This window comes from Saccopteryx leptura, chromosome 5 (assembly GCF_036850995.1).
Source record: "Saccopteryx leptura isolate mSacLep1 chromosome 5, mSacLep1_pri_phased_curated, whole genome shotgun sequence".
Taxonomy (NCBI): Eukaryota; Metazoa; Chordata; class Mammalia; order Chiroptera; family Emballonuridae; genus Saccopteryx; species Saccopteryx leptura.
In genome coordinates, this window is record NC_089507.1 from 34,972,033 (window position 1) to 34,989,903 (window position 17,871).

At 37.9% G+C, this 17,871-nt stretch overlaps 1 protein-coding gene across 1 annotated transcript in view; it reads right to left on the reverse strand.

Annotated features, from left to right (window-relative positions):
* The window catches only part of CORIN (corin, serine peptidase), a 204,709-nt gene that overhangs the window by 95,045 nt on the left and 91,793 nt on the right, over positions 1 to 17,871 (reverse strand). The gene's annotated exons all lie outside the window — the stretch shown is intronic.

Consider the following 17,871-nt stretch of genomic DNA (forward strand, 5'->3'; position numbering starts at 1 on the left):
CCTGATACATAAGGGTTGCAGGTTCTCTGGTCAGGGACAGACAAGAATCAACCAATGAATACATAAATAAGTGCGACAACAAATCAATGTTTCTCTCTCTGCAGGTCTCTCTCCTTTCCCTTTCCCTTTCTCTCTCTAAAATCAATAAAAACATTTTAAATAATGAAATGTTAACTTTAAGAATAATGTGTTGGAAAATATATAGAGAGAATTCACTCATTACCATGGAAAGTAGAGAGATATTCATTAGTTGTAACTGACGTTATAAACCAAATTCTAATAGAAATACGTAATACTGAAAAGCGGAACTAAAGCACATTTTTAAAAAGTAAATTGGCAAGACCAAAAAATGCCTGCCCTTAGAACAAGAGAGGTTGTGTCTGATTTGCTTAAAGGAGAAGTAATGTTTTGTGTAGAAACTAAGAATCTCAGAACCATGGATATTTCTCATTTATTTTCCATTGTAATGTCTTTCATGGTTTTTCACAGCAATGACAATGGCGCTAATAGACAACGCAGGCATGCGAAAATAGTACATATTCAATTTTACCAGTTCATAAAAAATGTTTTCTGCTCACCCACAGCTTTGACCAGGTCATTCCTCCCCGCAAGCGGCCCCACTATTATTCTCCTTATCAAATGCAGACCCCTCTTCGTAGCTTCAAAGGCCCCCTCCCGCTTTCTCAGCCCTCATTTCCTCTCTAACCAGCTTGGACTCCTCCAGCCCAGAAATCCTTCATTCAGGCCTTTCATTCACTGCCCCCAATCCTTGTCCAACACTGTGAGAGCCGTACTTTCAACAACTAACTTCTCTCCTATAACATAATTAAACCCAACCTTGCTAAGTTAAATGACCAGTTGCTTTTAATTGTTTATTTTTATTTTTTAAATCTGATGGCATTTTTCCTGTACAATATATTAAAATGGGACCAGGAACCCAGTAACAAATTTCTAGAGTATTTTAATCATTCATGTTTAATCTATTAGAACTATATGAGGCATGGTACAACATAAAAAAAATAAAGCATCTGCAATATGTTTAAATATAGGGGGAAAAGATACAGTTTATTATATTTTATGATTGCTGGTGGTAGACATTTCAGTTGATATAATTTCAAGGACCACGCCAGGACTGGAAAGAATTGGAACAGTCAGGCACAAGATATGAAATAAACAAAGTCACAGACAGACCCATATCCCACCATGAAAGTGGTAAGCTGGCAATGAGATGAGAAGGAGGAACAGAGAAAGACAGGATAAAGGAGAGGAAATTGGGCAGCAAATGAGCAGAGTATCCAAAATAGGAATAAAAATAGACCAGGGTCCAGCCTGCCAGGCAGAACTGCCCTGGGGCATCCGACCGGGTACCAACTGCCAAAGTGGACATACAACATTAGTGACATGACTCACTCTGCTGAGACTTGGTGTCTGAAAGTCCATTCTCTTTTCTGCAATAAACATTACTATTCGTTTGCTTATTTTGTTGTCATTAAAACTAATCTTAATGAGACTCCCAGTTGCAATGTAAAAAGTTGGATTAATTTAATGCCCCTGAAGATATTTTCTTCATTGCTAAAAGCATCTTCATTTATTCTTGCAAAAATATACTGTCAAGGTTATTTTTATTAAAAAAAATATCCTGAAATGATAAGCCTCAGTTTCCTTGTCTGTAAAACAAGGATAATAGTATATACCCATTAAGTTGTGCTTAAAATTAATGCGACAGAGGCTATAAAGCACTTAACACAGCAACTGACAGCCAGCATGCATGTAGTGTGTTAGCTATTATTATTGTTACTGATATTACTATTACTATTGGAACCAGATGACAGTTGTCATTACAAATTAACTTGAGTTATAAACCAATAAAATCTAACCTTTAAAACAAGCAATGTTTATTCATATGCATTATTTATTTCCTATAGAATGCAATGAATCACATTTTTTCTCATACAGTTTTCCTGAGTCCCTTGTGCCTCCCTTTGATTCTCTCTGTCTAGTAGGGTACTGGCCTGTTTCATAATCAAATGGGGTAAAACATGAAAGATCAAGAAGTACTACTACAGTAGCAGATTTTGTATTCCTTAGTCTGTATTATTGTTAAAAGGTAGGTTCGGCTGAGCCATCTCCCACAACTCCTCTGGGTCTCAAAGGAAGGCAGATGCCATCAAAACTGCTTTTGCAACCTGCCCTTTAAATGTCCTGAACGTGTATCATCTTTATTCCTGTCTCCTTCCTTTGCATTTCACACCTACTCGCCCCCCCCCCCCGCCCCTTACGCTCATCCACTCTTTCTATTTCAGACCAACATATACACTAATGACTCCTAAACTCTTGTCCCCTCAGCTCAAACCTCTCTCCTGAGTTTCAAGTACAGCTATTGCTTGACATACGACCACAATTGGTTCTGTCAGACCGGTCGTAACACAATTTGGTTGTAAGTTGAGTAGGCTATATGTACAGTACTGTGAAGTGATGTTATAAAAATCTTTAAGTCATATTTTACCATAATTTTCTTTCATTATTGTTATATATCATAATTTTCTTTGTTCATTTTATGCCATTTGTATCATCTCTACACCATTTTGTTTCTTATTTTTACATTTGTCAGGTTTAAGTAAAACACTGCATTACCAGTACAACTAGTTTAATATTTGCAAAGACAATTTCCTCTTGGTAGACATCTTGGGAGGGGTTTGATGAAAAATATCCAAGACACAAAACACAAATTGCTACACCGAGTCTGGGATAACAGTTGAAATGGTGCACACAGAGATAGTAGTGCTGCCGGAAGCTGGTCCGCACTGTTGTACACCCAGCTGGGCAACGCTTGCACTGCCAGACGCGGAGCAGTCGTGGCTAGCGATTGTGGTTGTAAAGTCGAATGGTCGTTAAGTTGCATAGGTCGTAAGTCTATTTGTACTTAGATGCAACTGATATAACCAGGAAATTCACATGTCCCGATGGCTCTTTCTCCCAAACTTTTTTCCCTGTGGTCTCTATCTTGGTAAGTTGGTGCAATCACCACATTCTATTCCTTCCTGACCAAAAACACCTGGTTGTCCTCCTTCCTTCTTCCTTTTTCTCTCCCCACTGGATCACTACATTCTCCAATGTGTGAGTCCTCAGGAACACAGTCTTTGTCTTGTTGGCTTCTGAATCCCCAGTGCCTGAAACAATCCCAACCCATAGTAGGCACTTCATACACATCTGCCGTCCACATGAATGGTGCAGTTACGGCTCCATAGCTGTTGAATGAAGGGGTGAACGCCCTTATTCAGGCTTTTTCAGAAAACAAAGAGAATATAAAAAACCATTCTCTTTTACTTAGATCGTTCGAGTACCTTGTTCTCAATAAAGCCATTAAATAATAGGAAGCAGTTTTGTTTTCTATCAGAAAAAGATACTATTTCTTTTGTTATGATGTCCAAATTTTAATCCTCTAGCTGTGAGTTTCACGGTGAAGCTAGAAGTTTCCCAGCCTTCAGATTTTCATAGGACTTTTATGAAAGTACAAATCCTCAAAAGTCATACTTAGCAGGGAGTCTTCCGAAATCCAAATTGAGAAAATTGGAAACAGCTTAACAAACCCAAAGGATAATATTTCATCAAATCCTATGGAGTAAAGAGCTAGATCCTGAGGGGCTACTGGCTGGGCGTATTAGGCAACATCGGCAAACATTAACTCTTTCGGACCCTTGACAGGCTATGCAGCAGACAGGAGTAAGCTATCCAATGTTCCCCAAGGTTTTCAAGTGATCAACCTCACATTTCATCTAAAATGTTCTGTCGTTTCCATTTCACTGATTTTAGTGAAACAGGGTTCTGAAGCACAGATGTCGCTTTCTCACTGGGAAGTATGTGACCTTGAATTTCACTTTGTGTCAAGTCCCCAGTCAAATCAACTTGCACTGCTTTTTTTCCATAAAAATAGCAAAAACGGTGCCACAAATAACAGAAGCAAATATAAAGTCAGTACATTGACATCTGCCTCTGTATTTGACTTGCTGAATAAAAGACCTCATGAAATAAAAATATTTCAAGCTCTTTTATTTTTATCACTACTATTGTCTACTGGGCAGGTCTGAACAGTGTACATTTTCTTCAGTTAGAAGACTGTCAGCAGGCAGGCTTATTTTCAATGCAAAGTCTGTGCCTCAGTTAAGCCTTATATTTCTGGCATCTCGTCTGAAGAGACTGAGAGCAAAACTCCAAACTTCTCACCAGGTCAGTATCAGCAGTTCTCAACCAGATAGCCACTTTTTGGTCTTGTGTTCAGATTGAGTCAAACTGCCAACCAAAAAAAGACCAATAGAAACATTCCCATGAAGAAGAAAAGAGAGAGAAGATAATTGGGGCATTTGTAGTTAAGCATGGCTTTATCCAACCACAAATTATATGGTCAATGAATGGTATTTGACTTATATATATAATCATATCCTATTTACATATATACAGATATGTTCCTCTAAGTGTAGTTTTTGTATAAATAAACCCTTCCTTCTTTTATGCACTTAATGCTATAGCTCTAATCTTCAATTTATCTTAATTAAATGTTTGTAAGGAATTAATTTTTAAATTAGTCTCATATACAGGACCACCATTGTGTGCTAATTTTGAAAGCTATTAAGTTGAACATACACAGAAATCCTCTTTTCTTTTAAAATGTGTGCACTATTTTATAACAGTGACGTTCTAGATCTGTGAACCCAAACAGGTCCAAATCACAGCTCTGCCCAGTCCTACCTCTATAATCTTGAGCAAGTTACTTAACCTCTCTAAGCCTCAGTTCTCTCATCTACAAAATGGGGAGTATCTCAGTTAGTTTGGGCTGCTGCAATAATATCATGGACTGTGTAGCTTAAACAACAAACATGTATTTTTCATAGTCCTGGAGGCTGGACGTCTGAGATCGGGGTGCTGGCATAGTCAGGTTCTTGGTGAAGACCTTTCCTGGTTATGCCCTTACATGGACTTCCTTGGTGCTTGCCACAGAAAGAGCACAAGCTCTACCTAGTCTCTTTCTGATAAGGACACTAATCCCATCATGAGGATCTACCCTTATGGCCTCATCTAAATTTGATTACCTCCCAAAGGCTCCACCTCCTAATAGCATTCTATTGGGAGTTTGAGTTTCAACATATGAATTTTAGAGAGACACAAACATGCAGTTAATAACAGGAAAAATAACCATAATCTTCACAATGTTACTATGAGGAATAAATAAGGTAATGTCTCTAAAACTCTTAGCATGGCACTTAGCATATAATAAATTCTCAGCAAGTGTTATATATAAGTGTTATTATTATTATAACAATATCATTAAACACTGTAATTAAAACACTATTACTTTTTTCTGTTTAACCTCTATAACTTATTCATCAGAGAGAAGCTTAACTTAAAATTAATTGATCTTCCCTTCAGCAAAACCCAAATAAGATAAACTCAAAGATACCTAGACACAAAATAATCAACGTGGTAGGATTTAACCTAGAAATGAAAGACTAGTTCAACATTCAAAAGGTAATAAATGTAATATGCAGGTTAACAAACTAAAGGAAAACCATGTGATCAAGACAACAGTTTTAGAAAAAGCATTTGATAAAAATACAACATTTTTCATGATAAAAATTCTCAGGAACCTGGGAGAAAGATTTAGTTTAAGAGTTTATCTAAGTAGGTCAACCCAGCAAAGTCACTCTGCCAAAATCAGCTAGGGTATATCAAATTACCTAATCACAGGAGTAACTACCCTGTCATATGCACAGTTCACACCCACATTCAAAGGTAGGGAGATTATACAGGCTGATTACACCAGGGTGTGAAATCCTGGTGGACCATTTTAGAATTCTGCTTTCCCTAACAAGCAATGAACAATAAGAAACCAACATTCTTAAAAAAAAAAAAAAAGAAAGAAAGAAAGAAAAAGAGGACCTTTTACAATAGCTCTAAAAGTATCAAATAAAGTATGTACAAGACTGATACTATGAAAATTATAAAATGCTAATACGGGAACCAAGGTAAATTAATAAATGGAGAGATAAACTGAGTTCATGGTTTAAAAGATTCAGTATATTTTAAGATATCAAATAGACATCTCCTAAATTGATCTATCGATTTAACACAATTTAATCAAAAATCTCTCCAGGATTTTTTGATAAGCCAATTCTAAAATTTATCTAAAAAGGCAAAGTATTAGAACTGAAATATAAATTCTGAATAAGAACACAGTTGAAAACTCTACTAGATGTTTGACTACAAAGGACAACATGAAGACAGTTTGGGGTGTTAGAACTATTCTGTATACTGATTGTGTTGGTAGTTACAAAAAATCTATGTTAAAACTCATAGAACTATACACAAGAAAAAATAGAATTTTATTGTATAATTTAAGAAGTAAAAATTAACCAAGAAATAATATTCTTATCATGGGGACACATATTAATATACTAATAAAAATTAAAAAATAAAGTCAGCCTATTTCTGGCAGAAAGTAACTTTAATTAGGCCAATTTAACATTGAAAACTGGCTTTCACCAATTAGGTAAATTCTATAAAAATTGAATGAATTAAATTAACAGCTCAAAATTTTTATACACATATCAAAAATCTCCTTATCAAAATTGTTGTATTAGCAAAGATTAATTGAAGTTAATATATTTTTTAATTCTTTCTGAGTATATAAGATTAATCAAAGTATCTTTCTAAGTAAAAGAGTAATACATAGACATTTATTTAATAAATCCTCAAAAAGACTCAGAAATTGAGACCATGAAGATTCTAAAGACTAAATTACAAATTCATGTCCAAGTAAGGTTATTTCCAACTCTGTGTTTTCAAAAATGAAAGGAGAGACTGATCAGGCAGTGGCACAGTGGATAGAGCCTTGGCCTGGAATACCGAGGACCCAGGTTCAAAACCCCAAAGTCACCCCTGCTTGAGTGCAGGCTTATCCAGCTTGAGCACAGGGTTGCTGGCTTGATCATATCTATGATCCCATGGTTGCTGGTTGGAACCCAAGGTCACTGGCTTGAGCAAGGGGTCACTGGCTCAGCTGGAGCACCCTCGCCTTGCCCCGTCAAAACACATATGAGAAAGCAATCAATGAACAACCAAGGTGCCGCAAGGAACATTTGATGCTTCTTATCTCTCTTCCTATGTGCCTGTATGTCCCTGTCTGTCTTGCTAAAAAAAAAAAAAGGGAAGGAGAATATAATCAAGTTATCTAATCATTAAAAGTAATTTTTTTTTTTAATTTTTTTATAGGGACAGAGAGAGAGTCAGATAGAGGGATAGACAGGGACAGACAGTCAGGAACGGAGAGAGATGAGAAGCATCAATCATCAGTTTTTCGTTGCGACACCATAGTTGTTCATTGATTGCTTTCTCATATGTGCCATGACCGCGGGCCTTCAGCAGACTGAGTAACACCCCCCCCCCCCTCGAGCCAGTGACCTTGGGTCCAAGCTGGTGAGCTTTTTGCTCAAACCAGATGAGCCCACGCTCAGGCTGGCAACTCGGGGTCTCGAACCTGGGTTCTTTCGCATCCCAGTCCGACGCTCTATCCACTGCGCCACCGCCTGGTCAGGCTAAAAGTAATTTTTAAAGACAGATTATTACTGGGGACTTTTACTTTTGGCAATAAACTAGTGAGCTGTTCAAAATAATTGAACGCCATTTTTATAATAAAACTCCTTCTATTTCCATGAACTAAATTATGTGAATCAGTTTTTAAAATACTAAAATCCAGAACACCAAAAAGTAGAAATAGAATTAATGCCAAGTCTTTTACATTCTACACAACCAATTTTAAAAATGAAAAAAGAATCACATCTAATAGCAATATGAATTTGAAATGAATGTAACATTTAAGTTTAGTAATTATAAACACTTATAATAAATCACAATTTTGTATGAAAAGTTAATCAAAAAATTGTTGACATTTAAAGTTTCATAAGTGAGGAAAAATTTTAAGTAATAATTTCCATTTTAATACATGGTTTTATTTTAGAGATGTATGATATGGTAATAAAAAAAATTAAAGCATTAAAAAAAAGATTACAGTACACCAAAGATAAATTTTATAGAAGGGGAATAGAAAAAGAGTTCAGAGAGAAAGAACTATATAAAATTTGCTGACTATTAAAAGAGCTTTTAATTTTTGAATGGTTATTAAATACCAAGTCACTGTGGTATTTAAATTTCATTGGACACATTTAAAAGAGTAATATAAAGTTTCATTTTAAAATGTCAATTATTATAACAGCCTTTAAAGTATATTCTTTGTCACTATGTACATCCATCATTGAAAATGTTTAGATATTAACTTAAAACTGTGCAAGGGGTATATAATTTTTCAAAATCCTTTGAGAGTTACTCAAGCAAACATATTAAGACAACCACAGCTCTAAAAGATTGTTACACTGCCTCTTTGATAAGAATTGAGCTCATTTTGTTTAAATGTGTGCAGGATTTAAAACATAAAATAAACATATGGATTGAACAGATGAAAATGAAGACTGAAATTACTTCCCAATTGCTAAACTCAACAGAATTGAAGTTATGAAGATTGCAATGCTGTTTGGCACAAGGGAGTTGCAATTTCAGAAGAAATGAACAGATTTTAATGTCATGAGGCTGAATCATGTATTACTTTCAGTGCGTATCCCAGAGTTTAGAGTTCAAACTGTAGGACGCAGAAATTTCTAAGCAATTGCCACATCACTGTAGCTTAATTTCAAGTAGAACTGATTCAGTTTAAGGAATTACGTCCACCATAAAGACATAAATAGTACCCTATCTTGGGAGTTTTTGCAGACAAATATGAAACTTAGAACTAAGCCAGTGGTCAGCAAACTCATTAGTCAACAGAGCGAAATATCAACAGTACAATGATTGAAATTTCTTTTGAGAGCCAAATTTTTTAAACTTAAACTATATAGTTAGGTACATTGTTATTAACTTAATTCAGGCACTCCTAAACTGGCCTTTGCTAAAAACATCCTCAATCTGATTGAGCTGCATGTGGCTCGCGAGTCGTGGTTTGCCGACCACTGAACTAAGCTAATATTTTTATTTTTTATTTTATTTGTTTGTTTGTTTGTTTATTCAGTGAGAGGAGGGGAGGCAGAGAGACAGATTCCCACATATGCCCCAACCAGGATCCACTTGGCAAGCCCACTAGGGGGCAATGCTCTGCCCATCTGGAGTGTTGTTCTGTTGCTCAGCAATCAAGCTCTTCTTAGCACCTGAGGCAGAAGCCATGGAGCCATCCTCAGTGCTCCAGGCCAACTAGCTCCAGTCAAGCCATGGATGCAGGAGTGGGAGAGAGAGACAAGCAAGGTGTGTGTGTGGGGGGGGGGGGGGGGGGGGGAGCAGATAGTTGCTTCTCTTGTGTGTCCTGACCAAGAATCAAACCCAGGACATACACAAGCCAGGCTGATACTCCACCACTGAGCCAGTGGGCCAGGGCCTGTATTTTTATTATATAAAGAAAAACAACAATTGTTTTTCAATTACCTGGTTCTGTGAAGATGTATCTGCTAGGATTACATTGACCACCATGGGGGATATAAAGCTGGTTTTAGAATTAAATCAGATGATGATTTAAATTGTTCAGAGTGTGAATAATCAGCCTTCTTGCTGGAATGATCAAACTGATTTTTGACCAAAACAGGCTTAGAGCTATGTACTTATGATTTTCTATTTGAAATAAAAAATCAGACTTTTGCTCTACGCTAGAAACTCCTGTATTTAATCATAATCTGTAACACCACAAATGTGGATTTCTGATTGCAAGGCATAATTCTGAACAAAATGTAGATGTCTTTGGTCTTGAGCCACTGAACAAAATAATACTCTGTAAGAAGCACAGGGATCGACCTACGACCTTGGGCTTCTGCGTCATCAACCTCAAAGCCATGAAGCTAACTGGTAAAGAGAGTGAGAAGAATGAATGCAGGTGTGGAAAGAAAACCTGTTTCTGTTTTAGGAACCACTGTGCCACCTCAAGCAAAGCAATATTTGGCAAAGAATAGAAACCTAATCTCAAATGATCTATAAACAAGAAGTACAGAGCCCAGGAGAACAGGTAGTACTTAGGCTCAACAAGAAATCTATTTTGTTTGGCACTGCTTGTTTTTACTGAGTGTGTGGCAGAGTTGAATCAAACAAGACTGTGGTTCTCACAGAAAAACAATGAAAATCCACAAGATAAGCATTTCTCATGGTTCACAGATTGAAGGAAGCTGTTAGGGGTTTTAAGTGATTTTTTTTTTAAATTTCAAGTTTCAATTCACAGCACAGTGAAATCCAGGGACCAGATACGTTGATCATGAAGTTTATCAAGAATTTTCCTATGTCCTTAGCTGTATCACTAACCAAATAACAACAATGATACTGGTATAGCTTTTCTTCCTTATCTTATATTTGGCCACTCTCCTTAACATGCCTATATTACAACCCTACAGACAGATGCTTCAAATAACAGTGCAGATATCTGAAGGGAAAGCATGGCAAGTAGATAGAACAGAGTAGCTGGAACATATAGAGCAAAAAGAAAAGTATTAAGAGAGAGGTAAGAGACATAAGCAAGGGCCAGATCATGTAAGGCAAGAGGACTACATTGCACAGCTCCCAGAGGAAGTTTTTACATTGAATTCTGTGTGACTGGTGCTCTCCTGGAGTTGGGCAATGCAGCAGTACTGACAGAGATCCCTGAGGGTTGGAAGGATGGTGGCTTTTATATGGAGTGAGATGGGTAACCTATAAAAAAACTTGGAAAGGAGAGACATGAACATTTAAGATACCGACAGGATTTGAATAGCAAAAAAGAACTTTTTGCTGCAGTGTGTAGAATACCTGCAGGGACAGAGAGAGGCTTCAAGGAACTTAATAAAATGCTGGAAGGATAATCCGTACATGAGTTCAGGTGACTTGTTTAGACCAGGCAGTGGTTGTGGAGGTGGAGATGGTGAGCACTGGTTGCATTACGTGTATATTTGACAATAGAGTCAATAGAATTTGCTGACAGACCAGATATAGTGTGGGAGACAAAGAAGAGTCAAGGATGACCCAAAGTGTTTGGCTGGAGCAACTGAAAGAATAAAGTAGTTTACTTACTTAAAATAGAGACAACTTGGAGAGAAGCTGGTGCAGGGATAATATGAGATCAGTTTAGTACATAATGATGTTTTACATGCCTTTATACACTCAAGTGGAAATAAAGAATAGGTTGTGTGTGTGTGTGTGTGTGTGTGTGTGTGTGTGTGTGTGTAGCATAAATAAACATGCAGGTTCAGCCTGACCAGGTGGTGGCACAGTAGATAGAGCATTGACTTGGGATGTTGAGGACACAGGTTTGAACCCAAGGTGGCCAGCTTAAGCACAGGCTCATCTGGCTTGAGTGTGGGATTATTGACATTCACTGGCTTGAAGCCCAAGGTTACAGGCTTGAGCCCAAGGTCACTGGCTTGAGCAAGGGACTCAGCTAGAGCCCCCTACCCCAGTCAGGCACCTATGAAAAAGCAATGAATGAACAACTAAAGTGCTGCAACTACAAGTTGATGCTTCTTATCTCTCTCCCTTCCTGTCTGTCTCTCTATCTCTAGCTCTAGCTCTCTCTCTCTCTTAAAAAAACAAACAAACAAACATGCAGGTTCAACATTCAGAGGAGATACAAGCTTGAGACCCACGTTGGTAGTTGTCAATGCATAGTGGTATTTAAAGCCACAAGCCTGAATTATAACTCAAAAGAGCAGAGATCCAAGGACTAATATCCTGGGGCACCCTGATATTTACAGGTAAGAGAAATGAGATGAAAATATCAAAGGAGAAACAAAGATGTGGCTAAAGAAGGAAGAAAAATTCCTGGCAGCCAAGAGAAGCGAGTTTATCAAGGCGGAGGGAATGATTAAATGTAGCTAAGAACTCCCGGCGGATGAGCAACGTGGACAGAAATCCCTGGAGACCTCAAATGAGTACCTTCACTGGAGAGGTAGAAGCAAGGACATTGGAATATGGTTCCAAAGCTTGGAACAATGGAATAAAATTTGGGGTAAAATATCATCAGTACTTCTGTGGTCATAAGCAAGTATGAGATCCCCCAGAGAAAATGCACAGAATGTTGAGGAAAGAGGGTTGACATTAACTCCTGTGGAATACTAGTAGTTAAGGGGTCAGCCAAGAAAAAGGACAGAGGCCAATGTGTGGCCTGAGCGGTGGGAAGCAGCTCAAAAGAGAGTTCTAGAAACCAAAGGCAAAGAGTGTTACAGATGAAGCAGAAATCAACAGGGACAGAGAGCCTACCCATTGCAGGGTGCAGCAAAGTTTTGTTCTTCTTCCTACACAATCCCAGGTGTCCGCTCTTACAGGATGTAGTGCTTACGGGTCGTAGTAGACCCTATCAGTTTCAAAAGCTAGAAGAAGTAAGTGCATACCCCAGCTACCTCATCCTCCTGGTGGCACAATTCTCAGCCGTATGTTGTACATAATTTCCCAGGGTTTCCCATAACATTAAGATATGGTAGCTGGCTTAATAATTTACTTTTCCTGGCCGTCTTCTCTTCTCTGAAGCACCTCCCTACTCCCCCACTGCCCCATGCCTCTCCCAAATATACCATTTCTACTCAAATCCTCGTCTCTGCCTTTTCCCCCGCGGCTTAGATCTCCACTGCTGTATGAGCTCTATAGGTATGTATGTCACTTTCCTTTTTTTCATTTTTATTGAACTTATTGGGGTAACGGTTTAATACAATTATGTAGGCTTCAAGTGTACAAGTCTGTAATACATCATCTGTACACTGTATTGTGTGTTCACCACCCCAAGTCAAGTTTCCTTCCATCACCATCTACCCCCTCTACCCTCCTCCCCCTCCCCTACCCACTTCCCTCTGCTAATCACCATACTATTCTCTGTGTCTATGAGGTTTATGTTTTTTGCTTAATCCCCTCACTGTTTTTCACCCAGTCCAGTAACACCCTGCCCCTCTGACAGCTGTCAGTCTATTCTTTGTATCTATGAGTCTGGTTGCATTTTGTTTGTTAGCTTGTTTTGTTATTATACAGGAGTTCCTCTGGTTACGACGCAGCTCCGTTCCTACAACAGTGATATAACCAGAATTTTGATGTAAGTCAGAACACACCCTACTCTAAGTCAGTTGCCCATCTTAACACAAGGTAAATTAATAATGTAGAAGATCAAAACACAACTAAGCTACAGAAAAAGGAAAAAGACATAAATATACTGTACTGTACACTGTACTGAGTATTCTTCCACTGTGTACAGCCAAACTAGTTTGCCCATGTAGTTCGTAAGTATGACGCTAATGGCATCAGCCAAAACACTCATGCCTCAATTTTTTAAAGTTTTTATGGTCTTGAGCATTGTAAACTTGAAAGGCTGTATGTTGAGACTACCATAACCCGAGGACCCCCTGTATTCCACATGGAAGTGAAATCATACGGTACTTGTCTTTCTCTGACTGACTTATTTCTCTTAGTATAATACTCTCTAGGTCCAACCATGCTGTCATAAAAGGTAAGATTTCCTTCTTTTTTATGGCTGAGTAGTATTCCATTGTGTAAATGTAGTACAGCTTTTTTTTTAATCTGTTCATCTACTGATGGTAGCAGCTTCCAAATCTTGGCTATTGTAAATAACACTGAAATGAACATAGGGTGTATATGTTCTTATAAATTACTGTTTTGGGTGTTCAGATATATTCCCAGAAGTCTAATGGCTGGGTCATAAGACAGTTCTATTTTTAATTTTTTGAGGAAACTCCATACTGTTTTCCACAGTGGCCTGCACCAGTCTGCATTCCCACCAGCAGTGCAGGAAGGTTTGCTTTCCTCCACACTCTCACCAACACCTGTTTCCTAATTCACTGATGAGAGCCATTCTGACAGGTGTGAGGTGATGTTTCATTGTGGTTTGAATTTGCATTTATTTCTCTGATGATGAGTGACATGAAGCATTTTTTTATATGTTGATTGGTCATCAGTATATCCCTTCTGTAGAAGTGTCCATAATGTCCTTTACCCATTTTTTAAAAATTGAATTGCTTGTTTTCTGTGTGTGTGTGTTGAGTTGTAGAAGTTCTATATATATATTTTGGATATTAACACCTTATGAGATGTATCATTGGTGAATATGTTCTCCCATTCAACGGGCTGTCTTTTTATCTTGTTGATGCTTTCCTTTGCTGTGCAAAAACTTTTAATTTAGTGCAGTCCCGTTTGTTTCTTTTTTTTCTTTTGTTTCCCTTTTGTGAGGAGATATATCAGAAAAAAAAATATTGCTGTGAGAAACGTCAGAGATTTTATGGCCTATGTTTTCTTCTAGGATTTTTATGATTTCAAATCTTAAATTTTCCTTAGTCCAGTTCCTGGTAAACTGCTTGGTGCATAGAATATGTTTCGAACTGTCTGTTGAACTGAAGCATTTATGTTTGAGTAGCACATGAGGTTTGCCAAAATTCTTGCAAAGACATTATCTCGTTTAGCCCATAAAATAATTCTACCATCTGGGCATTATTATTTCTATTCTGTAGTTGAGAAAAGAGGGGTTGAACGGGTTTAAGAGACTTGCTCAAGACCACACAGTTATTACGTAAAACAATCAGGGCTTGAGTACAAGGCTTCAGATCTAAGATTAGTGCCCTTAAAAGAAGCATCCACAGATGGAAGAAAGAAAATGCTTGGGTAATTTAATTTTTGTAATAATTTAAAATTACAAACGTAGGAAAATTTGAAATACTTGGGAAACCTCATTTTAGTCAGTTACTTATTATAATGAACAGTGCCTGGCCAGTTTTTAGTAACTCCATGATACTATCTGTAATCATCCATCTCTGGCAAAACATTGACACTAAGTACCTCAAAGAAATGGTATTGCATAATTTCTCCTAAATTGACGATTCAGTGGGAGAAATTCAAAGTATGTGTTTCACCAACATCCTGAAGATACAATTTTGCTGTTAATGCACTGAAGTGGTTGCTATCAGCAACCAGAGCTAGAAAAGCAAATAAGATTCTCGGAGAGGAAGAGGCAAAGGAGAGAATCAATAGCTGAAGTTGTTTCGTGACAGGGGACATCTCTTTAAAGCCACAGAAATATCATTTAAAACTACTTTCCATATACAATTACAGACAAGGTAGAGTAAAGAATTAGAAAGCTCAGAATGATTGATGGGCCTTGACCTCTAGCCCCCCGAGTTCTCACAACTTAACTATGGAAACCCACAGAAATGTTTACTTTAAAGCCTCTGCAGAGGAGTTCCCAAGGCATCATCACTTTAGGACATTACTTACTGAACAGGACTCGGCGTCGACACGAGATGGAAAGGATCGGCAACTGTGTAGGGTTCTACGTGAGAACTAAATATCTTCGGAGTGATGACTGATTTTAAGGATGCTCAGAGAAGATAAACTGAATTTACAGAGCTGTTACAAGTTGTGGGTTTGAGCTTCCTTCAGTTTAAAGACATTCTGAAAGCTCCTGTAAGAAGAGGGCTGTCACAGAGGGTAGTGTTCAAGAATTCCTAATCCAATCAGGATGGCCCCTCCCAGGATGATACAGCCTGGGGACCTGGATTTAAAATAACCTTGGAACAGCCTCCCTGAACCTCAGTTCCCTAATTTATGAAATGAAGATGGTGATACCTGAGAGGTTTACTCTGGAAGCAAAGTGAGCTTACAGCTGTGAAAGCACTTTGGAAAGAAGAATGAGATCCGTAATGTAAAGGGGGGTTGCTATTTTCTTGGAACAAATGATTTCACAAGGGAGACAGGAGTCTAGTTTTATTCATCATTCATTTAACGGGCTAAGAAGGAACCTGACACCCAACATAAGTTCACGGTGCTGAATGCCTACACTAGAACCCCTTCTATCTTCCTCTTTGCCAAACAGGACCTGTTTGCCAAATAGTCATCCCTGTTTGAGAACTACCTCACTAGATAGCTATAAACTAATATTATGAACACTGTAATTACTTTTATTTTAATATTATTATTTTTTAAATTAAGTGAGAGGTGGGGAGGCAGGGAGGCAGAGAGACTCCTGCATGCACCCCAACTGGAATCCACCCAGCAAGTCCCCTACAGGGCAGTGCTCTGCCCATCTGAGGCCACTGAACCATTGCTCAGCAACCAAGCTAGTCTAGCACTTGAGCTGAGGATGGCTCCATGGCTATCCTCAGCTCCTGGGACCAACTTGCTTGAACCATTCAAGCCACAGCTGGGGAAGGGGAAGAGAGAGGGAGAGAAGTGAGAAAAGGAAGGGTGAAGAAGCTGATGGGTTCTTCTCCTGTGTGCTTTGACCAGCAATCTAACCCTGGATTACACACATCAGGCCAACACTCTACTCTGAGCCAACTGGCCAGGGTTAATTTTTATTTTTTTCAAATAACCTCGATTGATGCTTTGGACAGAGTAGGTGCTCAATTAAGATAATTAAACAAATAAAAAATGAGAAAAGGACTTTTCTAAGTATATTTATAAGTGACCCTATAGCAAATGTCTCCCCCTCCACTCCGGTAGCTCAGCTGATTAGGGTGTCATCCCAACACACCAAGGTTGTGGGTTTGATCCCCAGTCAGGGCACATACAGGAAATGACTAATGACTGCATAAATGAGTGGAACAACAAATCCATGTTTCTCTCTCTCCGCATCCTTCTCCCTCTCTCTCTCTAAAAAAATTTAATCAATAAATATAAAAATTTCCTGTCAAAAAAATGATAAATACTTTTCTAGTTGGCATAGAGTATATTCTTAGTATGAACATATTGTTAGTAACTGTGTGTGTGCTAGAAACTATATTCTTATACACACACAAACACCACAAATGGCAGAAGCTTTGTCTCTAGTGCACAATAATCAACATATCTATGATGGCTAGCATCCTGTTTATTTACAAAGCAGGGAACAGAAAAATTAAATCCTTGAAAAATATTGCATCAAACATTTTCCAAGAATTATTATCAGACCTGTTTTCAGAGAATGGGTTCTACATGGAAAAAATATTACAACCAATAATCCTGAAAAGCCTATGACAAGCAGAGGGTCTCAGATGACTGTACTTAGGAAATTTCTATTCTCTTTAAACATACGTTTTTAAAATAGAAATGGATCATCAACTTCTTCCAACATCAGGAGATTTGTGATGTCTTCTGATATTTGGAGAACCTATATTAAGTGGTGTTTCAGCTTGAGGTAGTAAAGATTCCTGGTGTTATTTTGATTTTCAAGAACTAGTACAGTATCAGTGTTAAAAAAAAACACTGATGATGTTTTCATTTTCACATTTTCTCTGTGGATTCCTGAGTCCTCTACCAACAGGCTACGTTTTCTAAATGACCATTAATAAAGTGTTCTTATCCAAAGAGGGACAAATATGGATGAAAAAGAAAAGACTTAGGTGACTTCTCTTTCAGATATAACAATTGCTTATCTTTCTGATGGCTTATTGCTAAATACCAGCAACTTTTAACCTTTTCCATCCCACGGCACACATAAACTAATTACAGAACTCTGCAGCACACCAAAGAATATATATTTTGCTGATCTGACCAAAAAAATAGGCATAATTTTGATTCATTCACACCAGATGGCTATTTTTTGTTGGCTGTTATCATTTTTTTATTTGATAACCTAAGGGAAAAGAGGTCAATGCTCCTGCTAAGTAGTCAAGTATTGCGTATTTTAAAAATTCTTGTGGCACACCGGTTGAAAATCGCTGCTATGTGCTACGATTTTTTTGGAGGGAATCTTAATATAGCAACAGGCCTCTACTAAACACTGTGCTAAAAAATAAAACAAACTGCTTGACCAGGTGGTAGCACAGTGGATACAGCGTTGGCCTGGGATGCTGA